The sequence below is a fragment of the Hoplias malabaricus genome, chromosome Y, assembly GCF_029633855.1.
Source record: "Hoplias malabaricus isolate fHopMal1 chromosome Y, fHopMal1.hap1, whole genome shotgun sequence".
Classification (NCBI taxonomy): Eukaryota; Metazoa; Chordata; class Actinopteri; order Characiformes; family Erythrinidae; genus Hoplias; species Hoplias malabaricus.
This window is the reverse complement of record NC_089820.1, coordinates 70,383,354-70,393,785: the sequence shown is the minus strand read 5'-3', so window position 1 is coordinate 70,393,785 and position 10,432 is coordinate 70,383,354. Positions and strand designations below refer to the sequence as shown.

General features: G+C 44.9%; 1 pseudogene; it reads left to right on the top strand.

Annotated features, from left to right (window-relative positions):
* Window positions 1-850: 850 nt before the first annotated feature.
* Window positions 851-9,897, top strand: LOC136678516 (myosin-6-like; annotated as a pseudogene).
* The last annotated feature ends 535 nt before the right edge of the window (window positions 9,898-10,432 follow it).

The following is a 10,432-nucleotide window of genomic DNA, read 5'->3' as shown; positions in this document are numbered from 1 at the left end:
GAGAAAAAGAACAAGGGCAAAAGACCAAAAGCGAAAGAACAAGGGTGAAAAAGAACATGAGCAAAAGAACAAAGGCGAACACTAGACAGTGAAAAAATGAAGACGAAAGAACAAAGGTGAATGAACAAGGGCAAAAAAACAAGGGCGAGCACTAGAGGGCAAAAGAATGAAAGCAAAAGAACAAGGCCAAACACTAGAGGGCCAAAGAACAAGGGCGAAATAACAAGGGTGAACACTAAAGGGCGAAAGAACAAGTGCGAACACTAGAGGGCGAAAGAACAAGGGCAAGAGAACAAGGGCAAATGAACAAGGGCGAACACTAGAGGGCGAAAGAATGAGAGCAAAAGAACATAAGCAAAAGAACAAAGGCGAACACTAGACAGTGAAAAAATGAAGGCGAAAGAACAAAGGTGAATGAACAAGGGCAAAAAAACAAGGGCGAGCACTAGAGGGCAAAAGAATGAATGAAAGAACAAGGGCGAAATAACAAGGGTGAACACAAAAGGGCGAAATAACAGGTGATACCACGAGAAGGTGGAGGCACACGATGCTTGCCCCGGAGTCCCTGGAGCAGGGTCCCCCCCCTGCTCACCTTAATGAACTCCGGGGTTTAGTACTCCCGCCGTTAACCCGAGCTTGGATGAATTTCTTCACTTTGACATTCAGAGCACTGGGCAGGAATCACATTGTGTCAACACCCGGCCAAGAGCCTTCACAATGCTGTGTTTTTATTAAACAGTCGGATTCCCCTGGTCTGCAGCAGTTCTAATTCGGCTGTTAGGTGCCGGTCGAGAGAACCGCCCCGGAGGTGTCACCCCCTGAGGAGAGAATCACACCCGATAGATCCACGATGCCTCAGCTCGTCGCACCCGGCTCCAGACTCACCGCTCCGGGCCCCCCAAGTCCCTACGGTCAGCGACGCATCCGCACACAACTCCCAAGTCTTCCCCCCACGTCCGAACGGGAGAACGGAAGGCCGAGCGCGCGAGTGTGGCCGGGACCCAGCGATGGGCCATGGAGCCCGTCCGACTTCGGGAAGGAAGGGCCGAAGATGAAACGCGCCGGAGGTTAGTCCCGAAGGACGCACCCCCGCCGGAGTCCCACCGACGACCACCTCCCACCGTCACCGACCAAGTCCCTAAGCACCACCGGCAGGGAACACCGGCTTCTTCGCGCAGCTGCGACCCACGCCCTTTAACCAACAGACGAGGGAGTCAAACCGGGCGCCGTGCGCTTTTGCGCGCATGACCCTCGGTTCAAGGGAGAACCGGAACAGTTCCCTGGAGCCAGGCCGTTCCAGGCCCTCGGCCTATGCTTCAGCTACCGGACCCGACCGAGCCCAGCCATTAGAGCCAATCCTTATCCCGAAGTTACGGATCTGTTTTGCCGAATTCCCTTACCTACATTGTTCAACACGCCAGAGGCTGTTCACCTTGGAGACCTGATGCGGATATGGGTACGGCCTGGGGGGAAATTCACTATACCTCCCCCGGATTTTCAAGGGCCGATGGCGAACGTCCCGGACGCCTCACAAATGCATGTGGCACCTTTCAGAGCGTTGAGCGTTGACCTTTCTCGGGACGATCCCATTCCAGGGCGCTCCAGCTCTTTAGCAAGGAGACAGAATCCTCCCCGGGGTCTCCACTGGCGTCTCCGGGTTCGTTTGCGTTACCGCCATGAGAGTGCCTCTCGGCACTCAATCTCCACCAATCCCAGGTTCGGGGATATTGGCCCGATCCCCTTTCGGTCAGCGAGAGACAGACGATAACATCGCCCCAGCATTTCCGAACGGCGCTCGCCTATCCCTTAGGACCGACTAACCCACGGCCAAGCGCTGTTGACGTGGAACCCTTCTCCACTTCGGCCTACAAAGATCCCATCTGAATATTTGCTACTACCACCAAGATCTGCACCCGCGGCGGCTCAAACCAGGCTCACGCCAGAGGCTTCGGCGCCACCGCGGCGGCCTTCCTACTCATCGCGGCATACGGTCCGTGTTTCAAACGGTGGGATTGTGACGCCTGCGATGGCCGGGTATGGGCCCGATGCTCCAGCGCCATCCATTTTCAGGGTCGGTTGATTCGGCAGGTGAGTTGTTACACACTCCTTAGCGGATTCCGACTTCCATGGCCACCGCCTCGCTGTCTATTTCAACCGACACCTTTCATGGGGTCTGATGAGCGTCACGTCGGGCGCCTTAACCCGCGCGTTCAGTTCATCCCGCAGCACCAGTTCTGCTTACCAAAAGTGGCCCACTTGGCACTGTCATTCGATGCCCGGCTCTGAGCCTGCGAGCTGGGCCTCTTACCCACTCTTAAAGTTTGAGAGTAGGACGAGGCCGTTTCGGCCCCGCGTCCTGCAATCAATGCTTTACCGGATAAAACTGAGTTTGGTGCCAGCTATCCTGAGGGAAACTTCGGAGGGAACCAGCTACTAGATGGTTCGTTTAGTCTTTCGCCCCTATACCCAGGTTGGACGACCGATTTGCACGTCAGGACCGCTACGGGCCTCCACGCAGGGTTTCCCCTGGCTTTGCCCTGCCCAGGCATAGTTCATCATCTTTCGGGTACCACCGCGTATGCTCTTGCTCCACTCTCCACTCGGTGGAGAGCAGGCCGGTGGTGTGCTATCAACCCACAATGGACGGGGTGTCTTAGATCCCACCTCAGCCGACACGCGCCGGCCTTCACCTTTGTTGCGCCTCCGGGGTTCAAGCCCTTTGACTCGCATACACGTTAGACTCCTTGGTCCGTGTTTCAAGATGGGTCGGTCGGGGTCCGAACTTAGCCGCTGACCTTAGGCTCTCGCTGTTGCGGGCCTAGCCCAGGGCTGAGGACAGCCCAGCCGGCCCGCTTCGGGCGAACGAGGGGGGGCCTCATCCCCATCCGATAGAGGGGAGAACGTGGAAAGGACATTCCTCCGCGGCCCCGACGTTAACGGCGAAGTCGGAGCGAGGGGCTATATCAGAACGCCCGTGTCCGGGGCTGTGGGCCCCATCTCCGGACGCACCTACCTTCACCCTTGGGCCCTTCCAAGCCTAACCGGAGCCGGTCGCGACTCACCACCACACGGGGAAATTACACTTGGCGGGTAGAGTCTTCATACGCCCGAGAGGCCCGATGTCGGGAGGTGGAACACAGAGCCGAGCAGGGAGTGGGGTCGCCCCCTCTCTCGCCCGGATGCACTCGCCTCCCAGTCACAGAACCTCACGAGCACGGGCCGTCTGCCCCGCTGAATCCCCCGGGGTGGTCTTCACGGTCCCCCGACCGTTTACCTCTCAACAGTTTCACGCTCTCTTGAACTCTCTCTTCAGAGTACTATTTTCAACTTTCCCTCACGGTACTTTGTTCGCTAACGATCTCGTGCCGGTATTTAGCCTTAGATGGAGTTTACCACCCACTTTGAGCTGCATTCACAAGCAACCCGACTCCGGGAAGCCCGATCTACCCGGCGGGATGCGGGACTCACTACCGGGCCTTCACCATCTATGGGGGGGGGCACATCATTGAAAGTCTTGGTCCCACGTCCGCACCGAGACTGAACGTTGGACTTCCGTACGCTACATTTCCGGGCCCACCCTGGTCAGGGGAAAGAGGGATTCAGCGCTGGGCTCTTCCCTCTTCGCTACTAGGGGAATCCTTGTTAGTTTCTTTTCCTCCGCTTACTGATATGCTTAAGTTCAGCAGGTTGTCTCGTCTGATCAGAGGGCGCGCTACGAGGCTGTTTTGCGGCCGCTCCCCCCCGGCCACTCGCCGTATTTCGGTGCCCACCCTCCGACGGCGGGGAGCCCGGATGGGACCCGGACATAATGGCTCTCCCTCTGTCCGGAGCTCTCACAATATGGGGGTTTAAGAACTGAGTCTGTAGAGAGGTTGAAATATCACAGCACGGGAAGGTTAATATTTACTCTGCTCTAATAAGCATAATTCAATGTATAAAACGGTTTAGAAATATGGTTAATTTATAAATACATCTGATTTACATGTGTTAAGGCAGGGAGAACACACCACCGTACAGCAAAGGGATACCCATTATGCTGTTATATAAAGTAATAATGAAGAAGGCTGTGGTATGCAAACACGGCGTTTAACAAAACTGTGATTGCTTCTATTTTTACCGACCAACTCTTCTCCCCTATTTATTCATGGTCAATTAAATTCTTATTACATTCATTCTCAATATTTTACAGCATTCTCATTTAATTAATATTTATATTTTGGAATAATCTACAGCTCTGTTCATCACTGAAAAAGTAGTATGAGGCTTGGTTGGAAGTATCACATCATAATAATATGTTGTGTATTTGCAGAAGATACTGACCTTTTGAATGGTAATGTATGTGGGTAAGAGTTTACCTTTTTCTTTGTTCAGCTAAAGAACTGCCTCTCGTCTGCGCAAACATATCAAACTCTTCATCTTCTGCAGTAGAAGGGAGCAAAAGAGAAAGAGAGATACAGATAGAGACAAAGATAAAGATAGTGATTGAGATTATTAATAGACATCAGCTTGAAAAACCAGAAAAACTTCGAACTGAACTGCGTTGGGCTGCTCTGTTTTTTCAAGGCTGGCGCGGTCACGCCTTAACGGGAGGAGTCCTCTTTCTGATTGGACACAAATTCAGTCTCACGTGACTCTCGCTAGGGGGAGAGAGTCGAAGGGGGTTTGAATCATTGATTCACACATAAAGAATATAAATTTCTCGTATCAAAATTCTTATACCTGTTATCAACATATAACAATGAGTACATTGGACTATTAATATCAGACAGTTACATAAGGTTTCATCTTTACGTCCCATTTATGATGCTATGCTGGGAAAGAATATTAATTCGTTTAATCCTATTCAGAGGTAGGATTTCTCTTCATGATAGGAACAGTCCACAATATACAACATTTCATTAGGAGATAGGCATTCATCTGAGGGTACAGAAAGTGACATTAATACATGGGTTTAATACACAAATAATCAGAGTTTGATTATTTTCCGCTATTGTTTTCCGGCGACTCCGAGCGAGGCGTAGTTTCGCCAGTGTCCATTTGGTGTCGCTGTTGATCCATGCTTCGGTTGAGTCAATGGGGTTCAATTCGAGGTCGCCCCTTTCTGAACATCTGTTGATTCCCGCGGCGATAACGAGACATTGAGGTGCCATTTCGTCATAAACGGGATTATAACCCTTCCTTGTGTTTGAGGTTCCTGTCTCTTAAAAGCATTATAAAATAGGGTAGGGGTACCGCAGTGTTTAAGTAGTGTGGCCTGGTATGGGAGAGGGGTACTGGAGTTACCACTCACAAGTTTAGTTGAGGAATTTAAATGTGCATCGGTGAGTCCTGAGGGGATTTTGTCAGGATTGAAAGATGCAGTGGTAAAAGCAGCAGTGCCCGTCACAAAAACTTGAAGGAAGTGGAATCCGAATGTGGCCATGCAGGTAGCCAGGAGCTCATTAGAACTAAGGAATGTGATTGGCTAGGTAAAATGCAGAAGAGCAGGCCTTGGGTCAGGAGATTCGTGGAAAGCTTTTAGTAAGGCCACATCACCAGAGAGAAGTCAAATGATGACCTTAACCCTAGCTTAAAATTTCTCAGTTGAATTCTAAAAATGCTCAATAAAATTTGAAGCAGAATTTTTCGTTGCTAAAATATTGCTAAAATATAGAACATTAATATTTACACATTATGTATACATTCTTTTTTAACATAGGAAGAAACTGGCTCAGCGTTTGCAGGATGCCGAAGAGGCTGTGGAAGCAGTCAATGCTAAATATTCCTCACTTGACAAGACCAAACATAGGCTTCAGAATGAAATTGAAGATCTCATGGTAGATATGGAGCAATCAAATGCAGCAGCTGCAGCCTTGGACAAAAAACAAAAAAACTTTGATAAGGTAGTTCTAGGCAACTATCATGTCAGTTTTTAAACTTTTACTCTATATATTTTATAATCTTTTTTAATTCATGAATCATCAATTTTAGAGTGCGATTGATAAGTGAATTTGAAGAATTGATGAGTAATTAATCAATAAGATGAGTGAATTTGTTGAATTGCATTTTAACAGATACTCGCTGAGTGGAAGCAGAAATATGAGGAGTCTCACTGTGAGTTAGAAAGCTCCCAGAACGAAGCCAGATCTCTGAGCACTGAGCTTTTCAAGCTGAAAAACTTGTATGAAGAATCTTTGGATCATTTAGAGACTCTCAAAAGGGAGAACAATATTGTCCAAGGTTTAATAATTTTATCACATCATAATTGTGCTTAATACGTATTAAGGAATCATTTGGGAATATCACACATTCTTAATGTTATGTCTTTTTCTCAGAGGAAATAACTGATTTAACCGAACAAGTTGGTGACAGTGGGAAGAGAGTGCATGAATTAGAGAAGATTCAAAAACAGCTGGAGCAAGAAAAATCAGAAATCCAAGCTGCCCTAGAGGAAGCAGAGGTAAGAACATAAGATGCAATTCAACCATGTATTACTACAAAGTAAATATGACTAAATATATTATACTTGTTTTATACCAGGGCTCTTTAGAGCATGAAGAAGGTAAAATCCTTAGAGCTCAGCTGGAATTTTACCAGATAAAGGCTGATATGGAACGCAAGTTAAATGAAAATGATGAGGAAATGGAACAGTCAAAAAGAAACTTTTTGAGGACAATTGACACACTGCAAAGCTCTTTGGAAGCAGAGACTCGCAGCAGGAATGAGGCTCTAAGAGTAAAGAAGAAGATGGAAGGAGATCTGAATGAGATGGAGATTCAGCTAAGTCAGGCCAACAGACATGCAACAGAGGCCCAAAAACAGCTGAAATGCCTCCATTCTAATCTCAAGGGAAGAAACAATACATATAAATGGGAATATATATGCATTATAACAAGTAAATAATAACAAATTTTCATTGTTTAGGAATGTCAGCTCCAGCTGGATGACTCTCTACATGCTAATGATGATCTGAAGGAGAATATTGCTTTAATAGAAAGACGTAATGTTCTGCTACAGGCAGAACTGGAGGAGCTCCGAAACATATTAGAGCAAACTGAGAGAGGTCGCAAACTTGCTGAGCAAGAACTTATTGATGTCAATGAGAGAGTGCAGCTTTTGCACTCACAGGTTCTGCATACATTTTTACAAATATTTATTTTTAATTGTGCCCTCTTCTATAAAGAATATCAATCATAACAATGGCTCTTTAATTTATAGAATACTAGCCTACTAAATCAAAAGAAGAAATTAGAAGCAGATGTTGCCCAGTTTCAGATTGAGATGGAGGAGGCAATACAAGAATGTAGGAATGCTGAGGAAAAAGCTAAAAAGGCCATTACTGATGCTGCCATGATGGCAGAGGAACTTAAGAAAGAGCAGGATACCAGTGCCCACCTGGAGCGTATGAAGAAGAACATGGAGCAAACAATTAATGACCTGCAGCACCGTTTAGATGAGGCAGAACAAATTGCTATGAAGGGGGGCAAGAAACAAATGCAGAATTTGGTGGCCAGGGTGAGTGTTTAAAGATCTACAGAGCCACTGAAAATACCAAAATATATATAAATGTGTATGTCAGTATACAAACCGGATTCCAAAAAAGTTGGGACACTAAAAAAATTTTGAATAAAAACTGAATGCAATGATGTGTAGATGGAAAATGTCAATATTTTATTCGTAATAGAACATAGATGACAGATCAAAAGTTTAATCTGAGTAAATGTAACATTTTAAAGGAAAAATATGTTGATTCAAAATTTCACAGTGTCAACAAAAAAAAGGAAGACCAATTAACACTAATTAGGTCAATTGACAACATGATTGGGTATAAAAAGAGCTTCTCAGAGTGTCAGTGTCTCTCTGAAGCCAAGATGGTAAGAGGATCACCAATTCCAGCATTGTTGTGCAGAAAGATAGTGCAGCAATACCAGAATGGTGTTACCCAGCGTAAAATAGCAAAGAATTTTAAGTTATCGTCATCAACCGTGCATAACATCATCAAAAGATTCCGAGAATCTGGAACAATTGCTGTGCGTAAGGGTCAAGGGCGTAAAACTCTACTGGATGATCATGATCTCCGGGCCCTTAAACATCACTGCACCTCAAACAGGAATGCCACTGTCAAGGAAATAACAGAATGGGCTCAGGAATACTTCCAGAAAGCATTGTCAGTGAACACAATCCACCTTGCCATCCGCCGTTACCAGCTGAAACTCTACAGTGCAAAGAGGAAGCTATTTCTAAGCAAGCTCCACAAGCTCAGACGTTTGCACTGGGCCAGGGGTCTTTTAAAATGGAGTGTGGCAAAATGGAAGACTGTTCTGTGGTCAGATGAGTCACGATTTGAAGTTCTTTATGGAACACTGGGACGCCATGGCATCCGGACCAGAGAGGACAAGGATAACCCAAGTTGTTATCAAGTTGTTATCAACGCATGAGTGCTTGTGGCATGGGCAGCTTGCATGTCTGGAAAGGCACCATTAATACAGAGAACTATGTTCAGGTTCTAGAACAACATATGCTCCCATCTAGACGTCATCTCTTTCAGGGAAGACCCTGCATTTTTCAACAAGATAATGCCAGACCACATTCTGCAGCAATCACAACATCATGGCTACGTGGGAGAAGGATTCGGGTACTGAAATGGCAGCCTGCAGTCCAGATCTTTCACCTGTAGAGAACATTTGGCGCATCATGAAGAGGAAGGTGTGATAAAGAAGGCCCAAGACGATTGAACAGTTAGAGGCCTGTATTAGACATGAATGGGAGAGCATTCCTATTTCTAAACTTGAGAAACTGGTCTCCTCTGTCCCCAGATGTCTGTTGAGTGTTGTAAGAAGAAGGGGGGATGCCACACAGTGGTAAAAAATGGCCTTGTCCCAAGTTTGAGATTTGTTGACGCCATGAAATTTTGAAACAACATATTTTTCCTTTAAAATGATACATTCTCTCACTTTAAACTTTTGATCTGTGATTTATGTTCTATTCTGAATATAATATTAGATGTTGGCACCTCCACATCATTGCATTCAGATTTTATTCACAATTTGTTTAGTGTCGCAACTTTTTTGGAATCCGATTTGTATATATATATATATATATATATATATATATATATATATATATATATATATATATATATATATATATTGTGAGTGTGTGTTCGCAGGGCATCACACACTCACACACTCACTAACACATAGGGACAAATGGAGGAAACCCATCTACAATTGTACACATGTTTGAGTTTCTCTAGCCATTTACATTTATTAAATTTAATGTCTGTTAGGTAAAAGAGCTGGAGAGTGAACTTGACACAGAGCAGAAAAAAAGCAGTGAATCTCTAAAGGGAATGCGTAAATATGAACGTCGTATAAAGGAGCTTTCCTACCAGGTTTGACTTAAATCTGTTACTAGAAGGACTAGACTAATATAAACATATTGCTGTAGTTTAATGTTGAATTTGTTTGACCTATAGACTGAAGAGGACCACAAGAATATATCCCGGCTTCAAGATTTGTTGGACAAGCTGCAACTTAAAGTTAAGGCCTACAAGAGAGCTGCTGAAGATGCTGTAAGTACACTTAATCAAACAATCTTACTGAGGTGCTCCTTGCTACATTTAACATATTTTTATTTTGAACCACTGAGACAGGAGGAACAGGCTAGTCTTCATCTTAGAAAGTTCCACAAATTGCAGCATGAGCTAGATGAAGCTGTGGAGAGGGCTGACATTGCTGAGTCCCAGGTCAACAAAATGCAGGCAAAGAGTCATGAAACAGGTTTAAAGGTGTGTATTTTTAATCAATAAAAAACAAATTACTTTATAGATATAATGCATATTGTTACTGAGATCATGTAGTTACTGACACTCTCCTCAACAATCTCTTTAAACAGAAAGGGTTTGATGAAGAATGAAGCAGTGGACTTTCTCAGAATCACTTGTTCCTTTAAATTAGTGCAGCCTTTAATCACTAATATCACCTTCTACTATTTTTGCATGTCTCATAAAATAAAGTAATACAAACATGTTATTTTCTATTAGTTGTTTAATTGTGAAGTTGAAGTTTTATCAGATGTCTATGGAGCATGAACTCAAAAAGAACATTTAATCTGGGAATTTTTAACATATAAACCATTTTTTTAATTGTTTGGCCTGGAGCTCCAAAAAAGCAGATAATTTCCTTACATATTCTAAAGAATAAATTTTTCTGAGAGATATGAGTGGGCTAATACATAAGAAGCCCAAATGGTTGCAAACTTATAAGAAACAACCAGCATATCTAAGGAACCATAGAGCCATAGATTATAGAAGTCTTCCTACATGTCCTAAAGTCTCCTTATTTCTGATTTGACCTCACTACTACTTCTATGTTACCTCTACATCTCCTATCTTCCCACTATGTCTGCTAAGCCTTCCTACATGTCCCAAAGACTGCCTGTAGCATTGTTC